Source organism: Chiloscyllium punctatum, chromosome 41, assembly GCF_047496795.1.
Source record: "Chiloscyllium punctatum isolate Juve2018m chromosome 41, sChiPun1.3, whole genome shotgun sequence".
NCBI classification, from domain to species: domain Eukaryota; kingdom Metazoa; phylum Chordata; class Chondrichthyes; order Orectolobiformes; family Hemiscylliidae; genus Chiloscyllium; species Chiloscyllium punctatum.
In genome coordinates this window covers 55,868,690-55,887,254 of record NC_092779.1, presented here as the reverse complement: position 1 = coordinate 55,887,254, position 18,565 = coordinate 55,868,690, and the positions used below count along the sequence as shown (strand labels likewise).

Genomic DNA, 18,565 nt, shown 5'->3' with positions numbered 1-18,565 from the left:
ACGCGGTGTGCCCTAATAACGTTGTGTTGCTTACACCGGCATTAAAGGATCACTCTTTAGCGGAGCTTGCCGTCGCAGTCTGCGGCACAATCATATAGCCTGTTCGACTGCTCACGGGAACGGTAGCATTGTGAATCGCTGCAGAAACGAACGACTTCCTTACTTTTGCTCCGACTGACCATACTCTGGGAAATTTTCCCAGATTCTCAGTTCAGGATTTTTGCAGCTGGAAGTTACCTCAGAAACCCTGTTCAGTCGTAATTTATTGAGAGAATCGCAAAACGGAAAGCATTTAACACGGAACACAAACAAAACTGGCAAACCAAATGTATTTCCAGACACAGCGAGCATGAATGCTAAATGTGAGACAGTCCGGGGCATGAGCCATAAGGTAATCTCACAACTAACAACAGGGCAATTCCAAACTACTCTTTCAAACATACAGGAGCCTGAGTGCACCACCACTTCCCGGACAATGCTGAAAAGAGAGAAAGAAAGAACATAATAAGAATGGGCCATAAAAAGTGAATTTCACCAATCACAGTCTCGGCTAGATTACCTTTCCCTTCCGATGTCTCCAGGACGGAGATGAATGAAATGGGAGAAATTCAATAACATATGACATCGAAATTCATTGGAACGATTTTTTCATTGGCCAGAAAACCAAATAACGACGAGTCGAGTCACCGTAGTACTTTGTTTCACAACAGCGATGAAATAACAGTCTCCATTCGGTTCCATTAAAATTCAACTCGCCTGGAACGTAAAGCAACAGAAGAGCTGCGGGAGGCGAACACGATCATGACAGCACAGACGCTTCGCCAAATTCGGCACTTTCACACACCACAATTAATTGCCCGGGAAGCAAACCCATTTCGCTTCTGTTTTAAACAGAAACGCAGCAGGAGTCGAAACAGCATTTCAACCAGCTGCGCGATTGGAGAAGGTCAGCAGAAATGGCAGCGGTGGGATTCGAACCCACGCCTCTGTCAGAGACTGGAGCTTAAATCCAGCGCCTTAGACCGCTCGGCCACACTACCAGCCAGCCACTAGCGCTGCCCATTTTCTTGCACTTCCAATTGTGCTCCTGCAAAACAACAGATGCAAAGTCACGTTAAAAGGGTTCCATGATCCCTCTCCGACTCGCACAGCTGCTGGGATGTGCCCGGCTACAATGACAATTTCGCAGCAGATAATGATACCCATCAATCCAGACAAAAATCAATGGTAAGCTGAGTCGATCTTCTCAGACTCTTTTCAGCTCCAAATGCATCTGTGAGTGCGTGAGAACACACGATCGGTTATGATTTGGTCAAATTACCATGAGCTGCTTGACATGACTGCAATTTCGATTCTTGCATTGATAAATGATTTCACCCATTGCTCGAAACAGGACAACTTTCACGTTTACACGGAACATGAAACACACCGGACTACAGGGAAAATGCACAAAGCTGAGCAGCCCGTGTTCCAAATCATAACGTGCAGCATAGTTTCAGTCACTGTGTCTGTCTTGCAGAATAAGAGTCCCAAAGAATGTTCTCCACCCTAAAACCGGAGGTAGCATTACAATCCGAGAACGACAGATCACATTGCGAGGATGCTCTGACCTCGGAGCCAATTCGAGATGCCACTTTCCTTGCCTTTTTGCCTTAACCGTGCAATTCGCTGCAGAGATGTTCACACCTGGATATGAGCCACATGGATACCAACTGAGTTGGAAACCTGTGTGGGAATCGAAAGGAAGCGACACAATAAAGTTTGATAAATTCCATGGTGCTTTTAAGAAATGCAGTCTCTGTTCACCTCAATCTAAAAGGCAGTTTCTGAACATAGTCAGAGAAGTCAAAAGGGAATTACCTCACCCCACCCCACTCTCCGGAAGAGGTGCTAACTGCCCTTGAGTGCTTTTTGTTCTCGATGTGAAGAGCTCTCACGCCTGAGTCACCTTCACGTCTCTGGTTGCTGAGCGAATCACAAAGAAGGAATTTCACCAGAGCTGCTACTGCCTCACTTCCCCACTCGCCCTCCCCGTTTACATTTTCCTGCTCGTCAGTGATTTAAAGAAATCCAAATGGATGCGATGTCATTCTGTAGCCTCTCTGTCGATTCCTCCGTCTCACTTCCAACGTGGCTTAGATCTCGGGGCGCACCTTAATACTAGCGACGCTGTGAAAGCATAGGTCCAGAGGTTCCTCTGAGAGTGTAATTTCTTTCATTGCTGTTGCTGATTGAATGAGCCACTTCCGTGCGAACTGCTCCAAAACATGATTCAGGACCTCTGGTGCCAACTCTCGTACGTTGAATAACGACAGACAGCTTCCAAATGAGGTCTTTCAGAGACGACTTTGGGGGTACATTTGACAGACAGACTAGTTCAGGAATCCGTGGTGCGCTGTGATACCAGAGCATCAGCTTCTTCCCTGTCTTTGAACCGGGCAAACCTGCGCAAGGAATGCAAATGCGGTGCTGCTTTTCATGGAAGGATCAGAAGGCGGGAACTACACTCTCAAACAGAATGGCATATGATCAGAACCAGGTTGGAGAAAAACTTGACAATGCTTTGCACAGTAATTAAATGGAGTTGCATTACATTTCACTACGAGAGCAGATTTGTTCAAGCACTGAAAGTTGAAGCCATTCTACTTTTCACCTTTCTGTTTCCAATCGCTCGTTGTTTAATGGGACTTGTTTAATTTTGGCTATGTGCTGAGCATGGACGAGATACACCGAAGTATCTGTTTCCACGCGGTGTGCCCTAATAACGTTGTGTTGCTTACACCGGCATTAAAGGATCACTCTTTAGCGGAGCTTGCCGTCGCAGTCTGCGGCACAATCATATAGCCTGTTCGACTGCTCACGGGAACGGTAGCATTGTGAATCGCTGCAGAAACGAACGACTTCCTTACTTTTGCTCCGACTGACCATACTCTGGGAAATTTTCCCAGATTCTCAGTTCAGGATTTTTGCAGCTGGAAGTTACCTCAGAAACCCTGTTCAGTCGTAATTTATTGAGAGAATCGCAAAACGGAAAGCATTTAACACGGAACACAAACAAAACTGGCAAACCAAATGTATTTCCAGACACAGCGAGCATGAATGCTAAATGTGAGACAGTCCGGGGCATGAGCCATAAGGTAATCTCACAACTAACAACAGGGCAATTCCAAACTACTCTTTCAAACATACAGGAGCCTGAGTGCACCACCACTTCCCGGACAATGCTGAAAAGAGAGAAAGAAACAACATAATAAGAATGGGCCATAAAAAGTGAATTTCACCAATCACAGTCTCGGCTAGATTACCTTTCCCTTCCGATGTCTCCAGGACGGAGATGAATGAAATGGGAGAAATTCAATAACATATGACATCGAAATTCATTGGAACGATTTTTTCATTGGCCAGAAAACCAAATAACGACGAGTCGAGTGACCGTAGTACTTTGTTTCACAACAGCGATGAAATAACAGTCTCCATTCGGTTCCATTAAAATTCAACTCGCCTGGAACGTAAAGCAACAGAAGAGCTGCGGGAGGCGAACACGATCATGACAGCACAGACGCTTCGCCAAATTCGGCACTTTCACACACCACAATTAATTGCCCGGGAAGCAAACCCATTTCGCTTCTGTTTTAAACAGAAACGCAGCAGGAGTCGAAACAGCATTTCAACCAGCTGCGCGATTGGAGAAGGTCAGCAGAAATGGCAGCGGTGGGATTCGAACCCACGCCTCTGTCAGAGACTGGAGCTTAAATCCAGCGCCTTAGACCGCTCGGCCACACTACCAGCCAGCCACTAGCGCTGCCCATTTTCTTGCACTTCCAATTGTGCTCCTGCAAAACAACAGATGCAAAGTCACGTTAAAAGGGTTCCATGATCCCTCTCCGACTCGCACAGCTGCTGGGATGTGCCCGGCTACAATGACAATTTCGCAGCAGATAATGATACCCATCAATCCAGACAAAAATCAATGGTAAGCTGAGTCGATCTTCTCAGACTCTTTTCAGCTCCAAATGCATCTGTGAGTGCGTGAGAACACACGATCGGTTATGATTTGGTCAAATTACCATGAGCTGCTTGACATGACTGCAATTTCGATTCTTGCATTGATAAATGATTTCACCCATTGCTCGAAACAGGACAACTTTCACGTTTACACGGAACATGAAACACACCGGACTACAGGGAAAATGCACAAAGCTGAGCAGCCCGTGTTCCAAATCATAACGTGCAGCATAGTTTCAGTCACTGTGTCTGTCTTGCAGAATAAGAGTCCCAAAGAATGTTCTCCACCCTAAAACCGGAGGTAGCATTACAATCCGAGAACGACAGATCACATTGCGAGGATGCTCTGACCTCGGAGCCAATTCGAGATGCCACTTTCCTTGCCTTTTTGCCTTAACCGTGCAATTCGCTGCAGAGATGTTCACACCTGGATATGAGCCACATGGATACCAACTGAGTTGGAAACCTGTGTGGGAATCGAAAGGAAGCGACACAATAAAGTTTGATAAATTCCATGGTGCTTTTAAGAAATGCAGTCTCTGTTCACCTCAATCTAAAAGGCAGTTTCTGAACATAGTCAGAGAAGTCAAAAGGGAATTACCTCACCCCACCCCACTCTCCGGAAGAGGTGCTAACTGCCCTTGAGTGCTTTTTGTTCTCGATGTGAAGAGCTCTCACGCCTGAGTCACCTTCACGTCTCTGGTTGCTGAGCGAATCACAAAGAAGGAATTTCACCAGAGCTGCTACTGCCTCACTTCCCCACTCGCCCTCCCCGTTTACATTTTCCTGCTCGTCAGTGATTTAAAGAAATCCAAATGGATGCGATGTCATTCTGTAGCCTCTCTGTCGATTCCTCCGTCTCACTTCCAACGTGGCTTAGATCTCGGGGCGCACCTTAATACTAGCGACGCTGTGAAAGCATAGGTCCAGAGGTTCCTCTGAGAGTGTAATTTCTTTCATTGCTGTTGCTGATTGAATGAGCCACTTCCGTGCGAACTGCTCCAAAACATGATTCAGGACCTCTGGTGCCAACTCTCGTACGTTGAATAACGACAGACAGCTTCCAAATGAGGTCTTTCAGAGACGACTTTGGGGGTACATTTGACAGACAGACTAGTTCAGGAATCCGTGGTGCGCTGTGATACCAGAGCATCAGCTTCTTCCCTGTCTTTGAACCGGGCAAACCTGCGCAAGGAATGCAAATGCGGTGCTGCTTTTCATGGAAGGATCAGAAGGCGGGAACTACACTCTCAAACAGAATGGCATATGATCAGAACCAGGTTGGAGAAAAACTTGACAATGCTTTGCACAGTAATTAAATGGAGTTGCATTACATTTCACTACGAGAGCAGATTTGTTCAAGCACTGAAAGTTGAAGCCATTCTACTTTTCACCTTTCTGTTTCCAATCGCTCGTTGTTTAATGGGACTTGTTTAATTTTGGCTATGTGCTGAGCATGGACGAGATACACCGAAGTATCTGTTTCCACGCGGTGTGCCCTAATAACGTTGTGTTGCTTACACCGGCATTAAAGGATCACTCTTTAGCGGAGCTTGCCGTCGCAGTCTGCGGCACAATCATATAGCCTGTTCGACTGCTCACGGGAACGGTAGCATTGTGAATCGCTGCAGAAACGAACGACTTCCTTACTTTTGCTCCGACTGACCATACTCTGGGAAATTTTCCCAGATTCTCAGTTGAGGATTTTTGCAGCTGGAAGTTACCTCAGAAACCCTGTTCAGTCGTAATTTATTGAGAGAATCGCAAAACGGAAAGCATTTAACACGGAACACAAACAAAACTGGCAAACCAAATGTATTTCCAGACACAGCGAGCATGAATGCTAAATGTGAGACAGTCCGGGGCATGAGCCATAAGGTAATCTCACAACTAACAACAGGGCAATTCCAAACTACTCTTTCAAACATACAGGAGCCTGAGTGCACCACCACTTCCCGGACAATGCTGAAAAGAGAGAAAGAAAGAACATAATAAGAATGGGCCATAAAAAGTGAATTTCACCAATCACAGTCTCGGCTAGATTACCTTTCCCTTCCGATGTCTCCAGGACGGAGATGAATGAAATGGGAGAAATTCAATAACATATGACATCGAAATTCATTGGAACGATTTTTTCATTGGCCAGAAAACCAAATAACGACGAGTCGAGTCACCGTAGTACTTTGTTTCACAACAGCGATGAAATAACAGTCTCCATTCGGTTCCATTAAAATTCAACTCGCCTGGAACGTAAAGCAACAGAAGAGCTGCGGGAGGCGAACACGATCATGACAGCACAGACGCTTCGCCAAATTCGGCACTTTCACACACCACAATTAATTGCCCGGGAAGCAAACCCATTTCGCTTCTGTTTTAAACAGAAACGCAGCAGGAGTCGAAACAGCATTTCAACCAGCTGCGCGATTGGAGAAGGTCAGCAGAAATGGCAGCGGTGGGATTCGAACCCACGCCTCTGTCAGAGACTGGAGCTTAAATCCAGCGCCTTAGACCGCTCGGCCACACTACCAGCCAGCCACTAGCGCTGCCCATTTTCTTGCACTTCCAATTGTGCTCCTGCAAAACAACAGATGCAAAGTCACGTTAAAAGGGTTCCATGATCCCTCTCCGACTCGCACAGCTGCTGGGATGTGCCCGGCTACAATGACAATTTCGCAGCAGATAATGATACCCATCAATCCAGACAAAAATCAATGGTAAGCTGAGTCGATCTTCTCAGACTCTTTTCAGCTCCAAATGCATCTGTGAGTGCGTGAGAACACACGATCGGTTATGATTTGGTCAAATTACCATGAGCTACTTGACATGACTGCAATTTCGATTCTTGCATTGATAAATGATTTCACCCATTGCTCGAAACAGGACAACTTTCACGTTTACACGGAACATGAAACACACCGGACTACAGGGAAAATGCACAAAGCTGAGCAGCCCGTGTTCCAAATCATAACGTGCAGCATAGTTTCAGTCACTGTGTCTGTCTTGCAGAATAAGAGTCCCAAAGAATGTTCTCCACCCTAAAACCGGAGGTAGCATTACAATCCGAGAACGACAGATCACATTGCGAGGATGCTCTGACCTCGGAGCCAATTCGAGATGCCACTTTCCTTGCCTTTTTGCCTTAACCGTGCAATTCGCTGCAGAGATGTTCACACCTGGATATGAGCCACATGGATACCAACTGAGTTGGAAACCTGTGTGGGAATCGAAAGGAAGCGACACAATAAAGTTTGATAAATTCCATGGTGCTTTTAAGAAATGCAGTCTCTGTTCACCTCAATCTAAAAGGCAGTTTCTGAACATAGTCAGAGAAGTCAAAAGGGAATTACCTCACCCCACCCCACTCTCCGGAAGAGGTGCTAACTGCCCTTGAGTGCTTTTTGTTCTCGATGTGAAGAGCTCTCACGCCTGAGTCACCTTCACGTCTCTGGTTGCTGAGCGAATCACAAAGAAGGAATTTCACCAGAGCTGCTACTGCCTCACTTCCCCACTCGCCCTCCCCGTTTACATTTTCCTGCTCGTCAGTGATTTAAAGAAATCCAAATGGATGCGATGTCATTCTGTAGCCTCTCTGTCGATTCCTCCGTCTCACTTCCAACGTGGCTTAGATCTCGGGGCGCACCTTAATACTAGCGACGCTGTGAAAGCATAGGTCCAGAGGTTCCTCTGAGAGTGTAATTTCTTTCATTGCTGTTGCTGATTGAATGAGCCACTTCCGTGCGAACTGCTCCAAAACATGATTCAGGACCTCTGGTGCCAACTCTCGTACGTTGAATAACGACAGACAGCTTCCAAATGAGGTCTTTCAGAGACGACTTTGGGGGTACATTTGACAGACAGACTAGTTCAGGAATCCGTGGTGCGCTGTGATACCAGAGCATCAGCTTCTTCCCTGTCTTTGAACCGGGCAAACCTGCGCAAGGAATGCAAATGCGGTGCTGCTTTTCATGGAAGGATCAGAAGGCGGGAACTACACTCTCAAACAGAATGGCATATGATCAGAACCAGGTTGGAGAAAAACTTGACAATGCTTTGCACAGTAATTAAATGGAGTTGCATTACATTTCACTACGAGAGCAGATTTGTTCAAGCACTGAAAGTTGAAGCCATTCTACTTTTCACCTTTCTGTTTCCAATCGCTCGTTGTTTAATGGGACTTGTTTAATTTTGGCTATGTGCTGAGCATGGACGAGATACACCGAAGTATCTGTTTCCACGCGGTGTGCCCTAATAACGTTGTGTTGCTTACACCGGCATTAAAGGATCACTCTTTAGCGGAGCTTGCCGTCGCAGTCTGCGGCACAATCATATAGCCTGTTCGACTGCTCACGGGAACGGTAGCATTGTGAATCGCTGCAGAAACGAACGACTTCCTTACTTTTGCTCCGACTGACCATACTCTGGGAAATTTTCCCAGATTCTCAGTTCAGGATTTTTGCAGCTGGAAGTTACCTCAGAAACCCTGTTCAGTCGTAATTTATTGAGAGAATCGCAAAACGGAAAGCATTTAACACGGAACACAAACAAAACTGGCAAACCAAATGTATTTCCAGACACAGCGAGCATGAATGCTAAATGTGAGACAGTCCGGGGCATGAGCCATAAGGTAATCTCACAACTAACAACAGGGCAATTCCAAACTACTCTTTCAAACATACAGGAGCCTGAGTGCACCACCACTTCCCGGACAATGCTGAAAAGAGAGAAAGAAAGAACATAATAAGAATGGGCCATAAAAAGTGAATTTCACCAATCACAGTCTCGGCTAGATTACCTTTCCCTTCCGATGTCTCCAGGACGGAGATGAATGAAATGGGAGAAATTCAATAACATATGACATCGAAATTCATTGGAACGATTTTTTCATTGGCCAGAAAACCAAATAACGACGAGTCGAGTCACCGTAGTACTTTGTTTCACAACAGCGATGAAATAACAGTCTCCATTCGGTTCCATTAAAATTCAACTCGCCTGGAACGTAAAGCAACAGAAGAGCTGCGGGAGGCGAACACGATCATGACAGCACAGACGCTTCGCCAAATTCGGCACTTTCACACACCACAATTAATTGCCCGGGAAGCAAACCCATTTCGCTTCTGTTTTAAACAGAAACGCAGCAGGAGTCGAAACAGCATTTCAACCAGCTGCGCGATTGGAGAAGGTCAGCAGAAATGGCAGCGGTGGGATTCGAACCCACGCCTCTGTCAGAGACTGGAGCTTAAATCCAGCGCCTTAGACCGCTCGGCCACACTACCAGCCAGCCACTAGCGCTGCCCATTTTCTTGCACTTCCAATTGTGCTCCTGCAAAACAACAGATGCAAAGTCACGTTAAAAGGGTTCCATGATCCCTCTCCGACTCGCACAGCTGCTGGGATGTGCCCGGCTACAATGACAATTTCGCAGCAGATAATGATACCCATCAATCCAGACAAAAATCAATGGTAAGCTGAGTCGATCTTCTCAGACTCTTTTCAGCTCCAAATGCATCTGTGAGTGCGTGAGAACACACGATCGGTTATGATTTGGTCAAATTACCATGAGCTACTTGACATGACTGCAATTTCGATTCTTGCATTGATAAATGATTTCACCCATTGCTCGAAACAGGACAACTTTCACGTTTACACGGAACATGAAACACACCGGACTACAGGGAAAATGCACAAAGCTGAGCAGCCCGTGTTCCAAATCATAACGTGCAGCATAGTTTCAGTCACTGTGTCTGTCTTGCAGAATAAGAGTCCCAAAGAATGTTCTCCACCCTAAAACCGGAGGTAGCATTACAATCCGAGAACGACAGATCACATTGCGAGGATGCTCTGACCTCGGAGCCAATTCGAGATGCCACTTTCCTTGCCTTTTTGCCTTAACCGTGCAATTCGCTGCAGAGATGTTCACACCTGGATATGAGCCACATGGATACCAACTGAGTTGGAAACCTGTGTGGGAATCGAAAGGAAGCGACACAATAAAGTTTGATAAATTCCATGGTGCTTTTAAGAAATGCAGTCTCTGTTCACCTCAATCTAAAAGGCAGTTTCTGAACATAGTCAGAGAAGTCAAAAGGGAATTACCTCACCCCACCCCACTCTCCGGAAGAGGTGCTAACTGCCCTTGAGTGCTTTTTGTTCTCGATGTGAAGAGCTCTCACGCCTGAGTCACCTTCACGTCTCTGGTTGCTGAGCGAATCACAAAGAAGGAATTTCACCAGAGCTGCTACTGCCTCACTTCCCCACTCGCCCTCCCCGTTTACATTTTCCTGCTCGTCAGTGATTTAAAGAAATCCAAATGGATGCGATGTCATTCTGTAGCCTCTCTGTCGATTCCTCCGTCTCACTTCCAACGTGGCTTAGATCTCGGGGCGCACCTTAATACTAGCGACGCTGTGAAAGCATAGGTCCAGAGGTTCCTCTGAGAGTGTAATTTCTTTCATTGCTGTTGCTGATTGAATGAGCCACTTCCGTGCGAACTGCTCCAAAACATGATTCAGGACCTCTGGTGCCAACTCTCGTACGTTGAATAACGACAGACAGCTTCCAAATGAGGTCTTTCAGAGACGACTTTGGGGGTACATTTGACAGACAGACTAGTTCAGGAATCCGTGGTGCGCTGTGATACCAGAGCATCAGCTTCTTCCCTGTCTTTGAACCGGGCAAACCTGCGCAAGGAATGCAAATGCGGTGCTGCTTTTCATGGAAGGATCAGAAGGCGGGAACTACACTCTCAAACAGAATGGCATATGATCAGAACCAGGTTGGAGAAAAACTTGACAATGCTTTGCACAGTAATTAAATGGAGTTGCATTACATTTCACTACGAGAGCAGATTTGTTCAAGCACTGAAAGTTGAAGCCATTCTACTTTTCACCTTTCTGTTTCCAATCGCTCGTTGTTTAATGGGACTTGTTTAATTTTGGCTATGTGCTGAGCATGGACGAGATACACCGAAGTATCTGTTTCCACGCGGTGTGCCCTAATAACGTTGTGTTGCTTACACCGGCATTAAAGGATCACTCTTTAGCGGAGCTTGCCGTCGCAGTCTGCGGCACAATCATATAGCCTGTTCGACTGCTCACGGGAACGGTAGCATTGTGAATCGCTGCAGAAACGAACGACTTCCTTACTTTTGCTCCGACTGACCATACTCTGGGAAATTTTCCCAGATTCTCAGTTCAGGATTTTTGCAGCTGGAAGTTACCTCAGAAACCCTGTTCAGTCGTAATTTATTGAGAGAATCGCAAAACGGAAAGCATTTAACACGGAACACAAACAAAACTGGCAAACCAAATGTATTTCCAGACACAGCGAGCATGAATGCTAAATGTGAGACAGTCCGGGGCATGAGCCATAAGGTAATCTCACAACTAACAACAGGGCAATTCCAAACTACTCTTTCAAACATACAGGAGCCTGAGTGCACCACCACTTCCCGGACAATGCTGAAAAGAGAGAAAGAAACAACATAATAAGAATGGGCCATAAAAAGTGAATTTCACCAATCACAGTCTCGGCTAGATTACCTTTCCCTTCCGATGTCTCCAGGACGGAGATGAATGAAATGGGAGAAATTCAATAACATATGACATCGAAATTCATTGGAACGATTTTTTCATTGGCCAGAAAACCAAATAACGACGAGTCGAGTGACCGTAGTACTTTGTTTCACAACAGCGATGAAATAACAGTCTCCATTCGGTTCCATTAAAATTCAACTCGCCTGGAACGTAAAGCAACAGAAGAGCTGCGGGAGGCGAACACGATCATGACAGCACAGACGCTTCGCCAAATTCGGCACTTTCACACACCACAATTAATTGCCCGGGAAGCAAACCCATTTCGCTTCTGTTTTAAACAGAAACGCAGCAGGAGTCGAAACAGCATTTCAACCAGCTGCGCGATTGGAGAAGGTCAGCAGAAATGGCAGCGGTGGGATTCGAACCCACGCCTCTGTCAGAGACTGGAGCTTAAATCCAGCGCCTTAGACCGCTCGGCCACACTACCAGCCAGCCACTAGCGCTGCCCATTTTCTTGCACTTCCAATTGTGCTCCTGCAAAACAACAGATGCAAAGTCACGTTAAAAGGGTTCCATGATCCCTCTCCGACTCGCACAGCTGCTGGGATGTGCCCGGCTACAATGACAATTTCGCAGCAGATAATGATACCCATCAATCCAGACAAAAATCAATGGTAAGCTGAGTCGATCTTCTCAGACTCTTTTCAGCTCCAAATGCATCTGTGAGTGCGTGAGAACACACGATCGGTTATGATTTGGTCAAATTACCATGAGCTGCTTGACATGACTGCAATTTCGATTCTTGCATTGATAAATGATTTCACCCATTGCTCGAAACAGGACAACTTTCACGTTTACACGGAACATGAAACACACCGGACTACAGGGAAAATGCACAAAGCTGAGCAGCCCGTGTTCCAAATCATAACGTGCAGCATAGTTTCAGTCACTGTGTCTGTCTTGCAGAATAAGAGTCCCAAAGAATGTTCTCCACCCTAAAACCGGAGGTAGCATTACAATCCGAGAACGACAGATCACATTGCGAGGATGCTCTGACCTCGGAGCCAATTCGAGATGCCACTTTCCTTGCCTTTTTGCCTTAACCGTGCAATTCGCTGCAGAGATGTTCACACCTGGATATGAGCCACATGGATACCAACTGAGTTGGAAACCTGTGTGGGAATCGAAAGGAAGCGACACAATAAAGTTTGATAAATTCCATGGTGCTTTTAAGAAATGCAGTCTCTGTTCACCTCAATCTAAAAGGCAGTTTCTGAACATAGTCAGAGAAGTCAAAAGGGAATTACCTCACCCCACCCCACTCTCCGGAAGAGGTGCTAACTGCCCTTGAGTGCTTTTTGTTCTCGATGTGAAGAGCTCTCACGCCTGAGTCACCTTCACGTCTCTGGTTGCTGAGCGAATCACAAAGAAGGAATTTCACCAGAGCTGCTACTGCCTCACTTCCCCACTCGCCCTCCCCGTTTACATTTTCCTGCTCGTCAGTGATTTAAAGAAATCCAAATGGATGCGATGTCATTCTGTAGCCTCTCTGTCGATTCCTCCGTCTCACTTCCAACGTGGCTTAGATCTCGGGGCGCACCTTAATACTAGCGACGCTGTGAAAGCATAGGTCCAGAGGTTCCTCTGAGAGTGTAATTTCTTTCATTGCTGTTGCTGATTGAATGAGCCACTTCCGTGCGAACTGCTCCAAAACATGATTCAGGACCTCTGGTGCCAACTCTCGTACGTTGAATAACGACAGACAGCTTCCAAATGAGGTCTTTCAGAGACGACTTTGGGGGTACATTTGACAGACAGACTAGTTCAGGAATCCGTGGTGCGCTGTGATACCAGAGCATCAGCTTCTTCCCTGTCTTTGAACCGGGCAAACCTGCGCAAGGAATGCAAATGCGGTGCTGCTTTTCATGGAAGGATCAGAAGGCGGGAACTACACTCTCAAACAGAATGGCATATGATCAGAACCAGGTTGGAGAAAAACTTGACAATGCTTTGCACAGTAATTAAATGGAGTTGCATTACATTTCACTACGAGAGCAGATTTGTTCAAGCACTGAAAGTTGAAGCCATTCTACTTTTCACCTTTCTGTTTCCAATCGCTCGTTGTTTAATGGGACTTGTTTAATTTTGGCTATGTGCTGAGCATGGACGAGATACACCGAAGTATCTGTTTCCACGCGGTGTGCCCTAATAACGTTGTGTTGCTTACACCGGCATTAAAGGATCACTCTTTAGCGGAGCTTGCCGTCGCAGTCTGCGGCACAATCATATAGCCTGTTCGACTGCTCACGGGAACGGTAGCATTGTGAATCGCTGCAGAAACGAACGACTTCCTTACTTTTGCTCCGACTGACCATACTCTGGGAAATTTTCCCAGATTCTCAGTTGAGGATTTTTGCAGCTGGAAGTTACCTCAGAAACCCTGTTCAGTCGTAATTTATTGAGAGAATCGCAAAACGGAAAGCATTTAACACGGAACACAAACAAAACTGGCAAACCAAATGTATTTCCAGACACAGCGAGCATGAATGCTAAATGTGAGACAGTCCGGGGCATGAGCCATAAGGTAATCTCACAACTAACAACAGGGCAATTCCAAACTACTCTTTCAAACATACAGGAGCCTGAGTGCACCACCACTTCCCGGACAATGCTGAAAAGAGAGAAAGAAAGAACATAATAAGAATGGGCCATAAAAAGTGAATTTCACCAATCACAGTCTCGGCTAGATTACCTTTCCCTTCCGATGTCTCCAGGACGGAGATGAATGAAATGGGAGAAATTCAATAACATATGACATCGAAATTCATTGGAACGATTTTTTCATTGGCCAGAAAACCAAATAACGACGAGTCGAGTCACCGTAGTACTTTGTTTCACAACAGCGATGAAATAACAGTCTCCATTCGGTTCCATTAAAATTCAACTCGCCTGGAACGTAAAGCAACAGAAGAGCTGCGGGAGGCGAACACGATCATGACAGCACAGACGCTTCGCCAAATTCGGCACTTTCACACACCACAATTAATTGCCCGGGAAGCAAACCCATTTCGCTTCTGTTTTAAACAGAAACGCAGCAGGAGTCGAAACAGCATTTCAACCAGCTGCGCGATTGGAGAAGGTCAGCAGAAATGGCAGCGGTGGGATTCGAACCCACGCCTCTGTCAGAGACTGGAGCTTAAATCCAGCGCCTTAGACCGCTCGGCCACACTACCAGCCAGCCACTAGCGCTGCCCATTTTCTTGCACTTCCAATTGTGCTCCTGCAAAACAACAGATGCAAAGTCACGTTAAAAGGGTTCCATGATCCCTCTCCGACTCGCACAGCTGCTGGGATGTGCCCGGCTACAATGACAATTTCGCAGCAGATAATGATACCCATCAATCCAGACAAAAATCAATGGTAAGCTGAGTCGATCTTCTCAGACTCTTTTCAGCTCCAAATGCATCTGTGAGTGCGTGAGAACACACGATCGGTTATGATTTGGTCAAATTACCATGAGCTACTTGACATGACTGCAATTTCGATTCTTGCATTGATAAATGATTTCACCCATTGCTCGAAACAGGACAACTTTCACGTTTACACGGAACATGAAACACACCGGACTACAGGGAAAATGCACAAAGCTGAGCAGCCCGTGTTCCAAATCATAACGTGCAGCATAGTTTCAGTCACTGTGTCTGTCTTGCAGAATAAGAGTCCCAAAGAATGTTCTCCACCCTAAAACCGGAGGTAGCATTACAATCCGAGAACGACAGATCACATTGCGAGGATGCTCTGACCTCGGAGCCAATTCGAGATGCCACTTTCCTTGCCTTTTTGCCTTAACCGTGCAATTCGCTGCAGAGATGTTCACACCTGGATATGAGCCACATGGATACCAACTGAGTTGGAAACCTGTGTGGGAATCGAAAGGAAGCGACACAATAAAGTTTGATAAATTCCATGGTGCTTTTAAGAAATGCAGTCTCTGTTCACCTCAATCTAAAAGGCAGTTTCTGAACATAGTCAGAGAAGTCAAAAGGGAATTACCTCACCCCACCCCACTCTCCGGAAGAGGTGCTAACTGCCCTTGAGTGCTTTTTGTTCTCGATGTGAAGAGCTCTCACGCCTGAGTCACCTTCACGTCTCTGGTTGCTGAGCGAATCACAAAGAAGGAATTTCACCAGAGCTGCTACTGCCTCACTTCCCCACTCGCCCTCCCCGTTTACATTTTCCTGCTCGTCAGTGATTTAAAGAAATCCAAATGGATGCGATGTCATTCTGTAGCCTCTCTGTCGATTCCTCCGTCTCACTTCCAACGTGGCTTAGATCTCGGGGCGCACCTTAATACTAGCGACGCTGTGAAAGCATAGGTCCAGAGGTTCCTCTGAGAGTGTAATTTCTTTCATTGCTGTTGCTGATTGAATGAGCCACTTCCGTGCGAACTGCTCCAAAACATGATTCAGGACCTCTGGTGCCAACTCTCGTACGTTGAATAACGACAGACAGCTTCCAAATGAGGTCTTTCAGAGACGACTTTGGGGGTACATTTGACAGACAGACTAGTTCAGGAATCCGTGGTGCGCTGTGATACCAGAGCATCAGCTTCTTCCCTGTCTTTGAACCGGGCAAACCTGCGCAAGGAATGCAAATGCGGTGCTGCTTTTCATGGAAGGATCAGAAGGCGGGAACTACACTCTCAAACAGAATGGCATATGATCAGAACCAGGTTGGAGAAAAACTTGACAATGCTTTGCACAGTAATTAAATGGAGTTGCATTACATTTCACTACGAGAGCAGATTTGTTCAAGCACTGAAAGTTGAAGCCATTCTACTTTTCACCTTTCTGTTTCCAATCGCTCGTTGTTTAATGGGACTTGTTTAATTTTGGCTATGTGCTGAGCATGGACGAGATACACCGAAGTATCTGTTTCCACGCGGTGTGCCCTAATAACGTTGTGTTGCTTACACCGGCATTAAAGGATCACTCTTTAGCGGAGCTTGCCGTCGCAGTCTGCGGCACAATCATATAGCCTGTTCGACTGCTCACGGGAACGGTAGCATTGTGAATCGCTGCAGAAACGAACGACTTCCTTACTTTTGCTCCGACTGACCATACTCTGGGAAATTTTCCCAGATTCTCAGTTCAGGATTTTTGCAGCTGGAAGTTACCTCAGAAACCCTGTTCAGTCGTATTTTATTGAGAGAATCGCAAAACGGAAAGCATTTAACACGGAACACAAACAAAACTGGCAAACCAAATGTATTTCCAGACACAGCGAGCATGAATGCTAAATGTGAGACAGTCCGGGGCATGAGCCATAAGGTAATCTCACAACTAACAACAGGGCAATTCCAAACTACTCTTTCAAACATACAGGAGCCTGAGTGCACCACCACTTCCCGGACAATGCTGAAAAGAGAGAAAGAAAGAACATAATAAGAATGGGCCATAAAAAGTGAATTTCACCAATCACAGTCTCGGCTAGATTACCTTTCCCTTCCGATGTCTCCAGGACGGAGATGAATGAAATGGGAGAAATTCAATAACATATGACATCGAAATTCATTGGAACGATTTTTTCATTGGCCAGAAAACCAAATAACGACGAGTCGAGTCACCGTAGTACTTTGTTTCACAACAGCGATGAAATAACAGTCTCCATTCGGTTCCATTAAAATTCAACTCGCCTGGAACGTAAAGCAACAGAAGAGCTGCGGGAGGCGAACACGATCATGACAGCACAGACGCTTCGCCAAATTCGGCACTTTCACACACCACAATTAATTGCCCGGGAAGCAAACCCATTTCGCTTCTGTTTTAAACAGAAACGCAGCAGGAGTCGAAACAGCATTTCAACCAGCTGCGCGATTGGAGAAGGTCAGCAGAAATGGCAGCGGTGGGATTCGAACCCACGCCTCTGTCAGAGACTGGAGCTTAAATCCAGCGCCTTAGACCGCTCGGTCACACTACCAGCCAGCCACTAGCGCTGCCCATTTTCTTGCACTTCCAATTGTGCTCCTGCAAAACAACAGATGCAAAGTCACGTTAAAAGGGTTCCATGATCCCTCTCCGACTCGCACAGCTGCTGGGATGTGCCCGGCTACAATGACAATTTCGCAGCAGATAATGATACCCATCAATCCAGACAAAAATCAATGGTAAGCTGAGTCGATCTTCTCAGACTCTTTTCAGCTCCAAATGCATCTGTGAGTGCGTGAGAACACACGATCGGTTATGATTTGGTCAAATTACCATGAGCTACTTGACATGACTGCAATTTCGATTCTTGCATTGATAAATGATTTCACCCATTGCTCGAAACAGGACAACTTTCACGTTTACACGGAACATGAAACACACCGGACTACAGGGAAAATGCACAAAGCTGAGCAGCCCGTGTTCCAAATCATAACGTGCAGCATAGTTTCAGTCACTGTGTCTGTCTTGCAGAATAAGAGTCCCAAAGAATGTTCTCCACCCTAAAACCGGAGGTAGCATTACAATCCGAGAACGACAGATCACATTGCGAGGATGCTCTGACCTCGGAGCCAATTCGAGATGCCACTTTCCTTGCCTTTTTGCCTTAACCGTGCAATTCGCTGCAGAGATGTTCACACCTGGATATGAGCCACATGGATACCAACTGAGTTGGAAACCTGTGTGGGAATCGAAAGGAAGCGACACAATAAAGTTTGATAAATTCCATGGTGCTTTTAAGAAATGCAGTCTCTGTTCACCTCAATCTAAAAGGCAGTTTCTGAACATAGTCAGAGAAGTCAAAAGGGAATTACCTCACCCCACCCCACTCTCCGGAAGAGGTGCTAACTGCCCTTGAGTGCTTTTTGTTCTCGATGTGAAGAGCTCTCACGCCTGAGTCACCTTCACGTCTCTGGTTGCTGAGCCAATCACAAAGAAGGAATTTCACCAGAGCTGCTACTGCCTCACTTCCCCACTCGCCCTCCCCGTTTACATTTTCCTGCTCGTCAGTGATTTAAAGAAATCCAAATGGATGCGATGTCA

General features: G+C 46.2%; 7 non-coding genes across 7 annotated transcripts; all 7 read right to left on the bottom strand.

Moving 5' to 3' along the window:
- Positions 1-957: 957 nt before the first annotated feature.
- Positions 958-1,040, bottom strand: trnal-uaa (transfer RNA leucine (anticodon UAA)). The gene has a single exon. It is a non-coding gene; the product is annotated as a tRNA-Leu (tRNA).
- A 2,663-nt stretch (positions 1,041-3,703) lies between these two features.
- Positions 3,704-3,786, bottom strand: trnal-uaa (transfer RNA leucine (anticodon UAA)). The gene has a single exon. It is a non-coding gene; the product is annotated as a tRNA-Leu (tRNA).
- A 2,663-nt stretch (positions 3,787-6,449) lies between these two features.
- trnal-uaa (transfer RNA leucine (anticodon UAA)) lies at positions 6,450-6,532 on the bottom strand. The gene has a single exon. It is a non-coding gene; the product is annotated as a tRNA-Leu (tRNA).
- Positions 6,533-9,195: 2,663 nt separating this feature from the next.
- Positions 9,196-9,278, bottom strand: trnal-uaa (transfer RNA leucine (anticodon UAA)). The gene has a single exon. It is a non-coding gene; the product is annotated as a tRNA-Leu (tRNA).
- Positions 9,279-11,941: 2,663 nt separating this feature from the next.
- Positions 11,942-12,024, bottom strand: trnal-uaa (transfer RNA leucine (anticodon UAA)). The gene has a single exon. It is a non-coding gene; the product is annotated as a tRNA-Leu (tRNA).
- A 2,663-nt stretch (positions 12,025-14,687) lies between these two features.
- trnal-uaa (transfer RNA leucine (anticodon UAA)) lies at positions 14,688-14,770 on the bottom strand. Its single transcript has one exon. It is a non-coding gene; the product is annotated as a tRNA-Leu (tRNA).
- A 2,663-nt stretch (positions 14,771-17,433) lies between these two features.
- On the bottom strand, positions 17,434-17,516 carry trnal-uaa (transfer RNA leucine (anticodon UAA)). Its single transcript has one exon. It is a non-coding gene; the product is annotated as a tRNA-Leu (tRNA).
- Between the last annotated feature and the right edge of the window lie 1,049 nt (positions 17,517-18,565).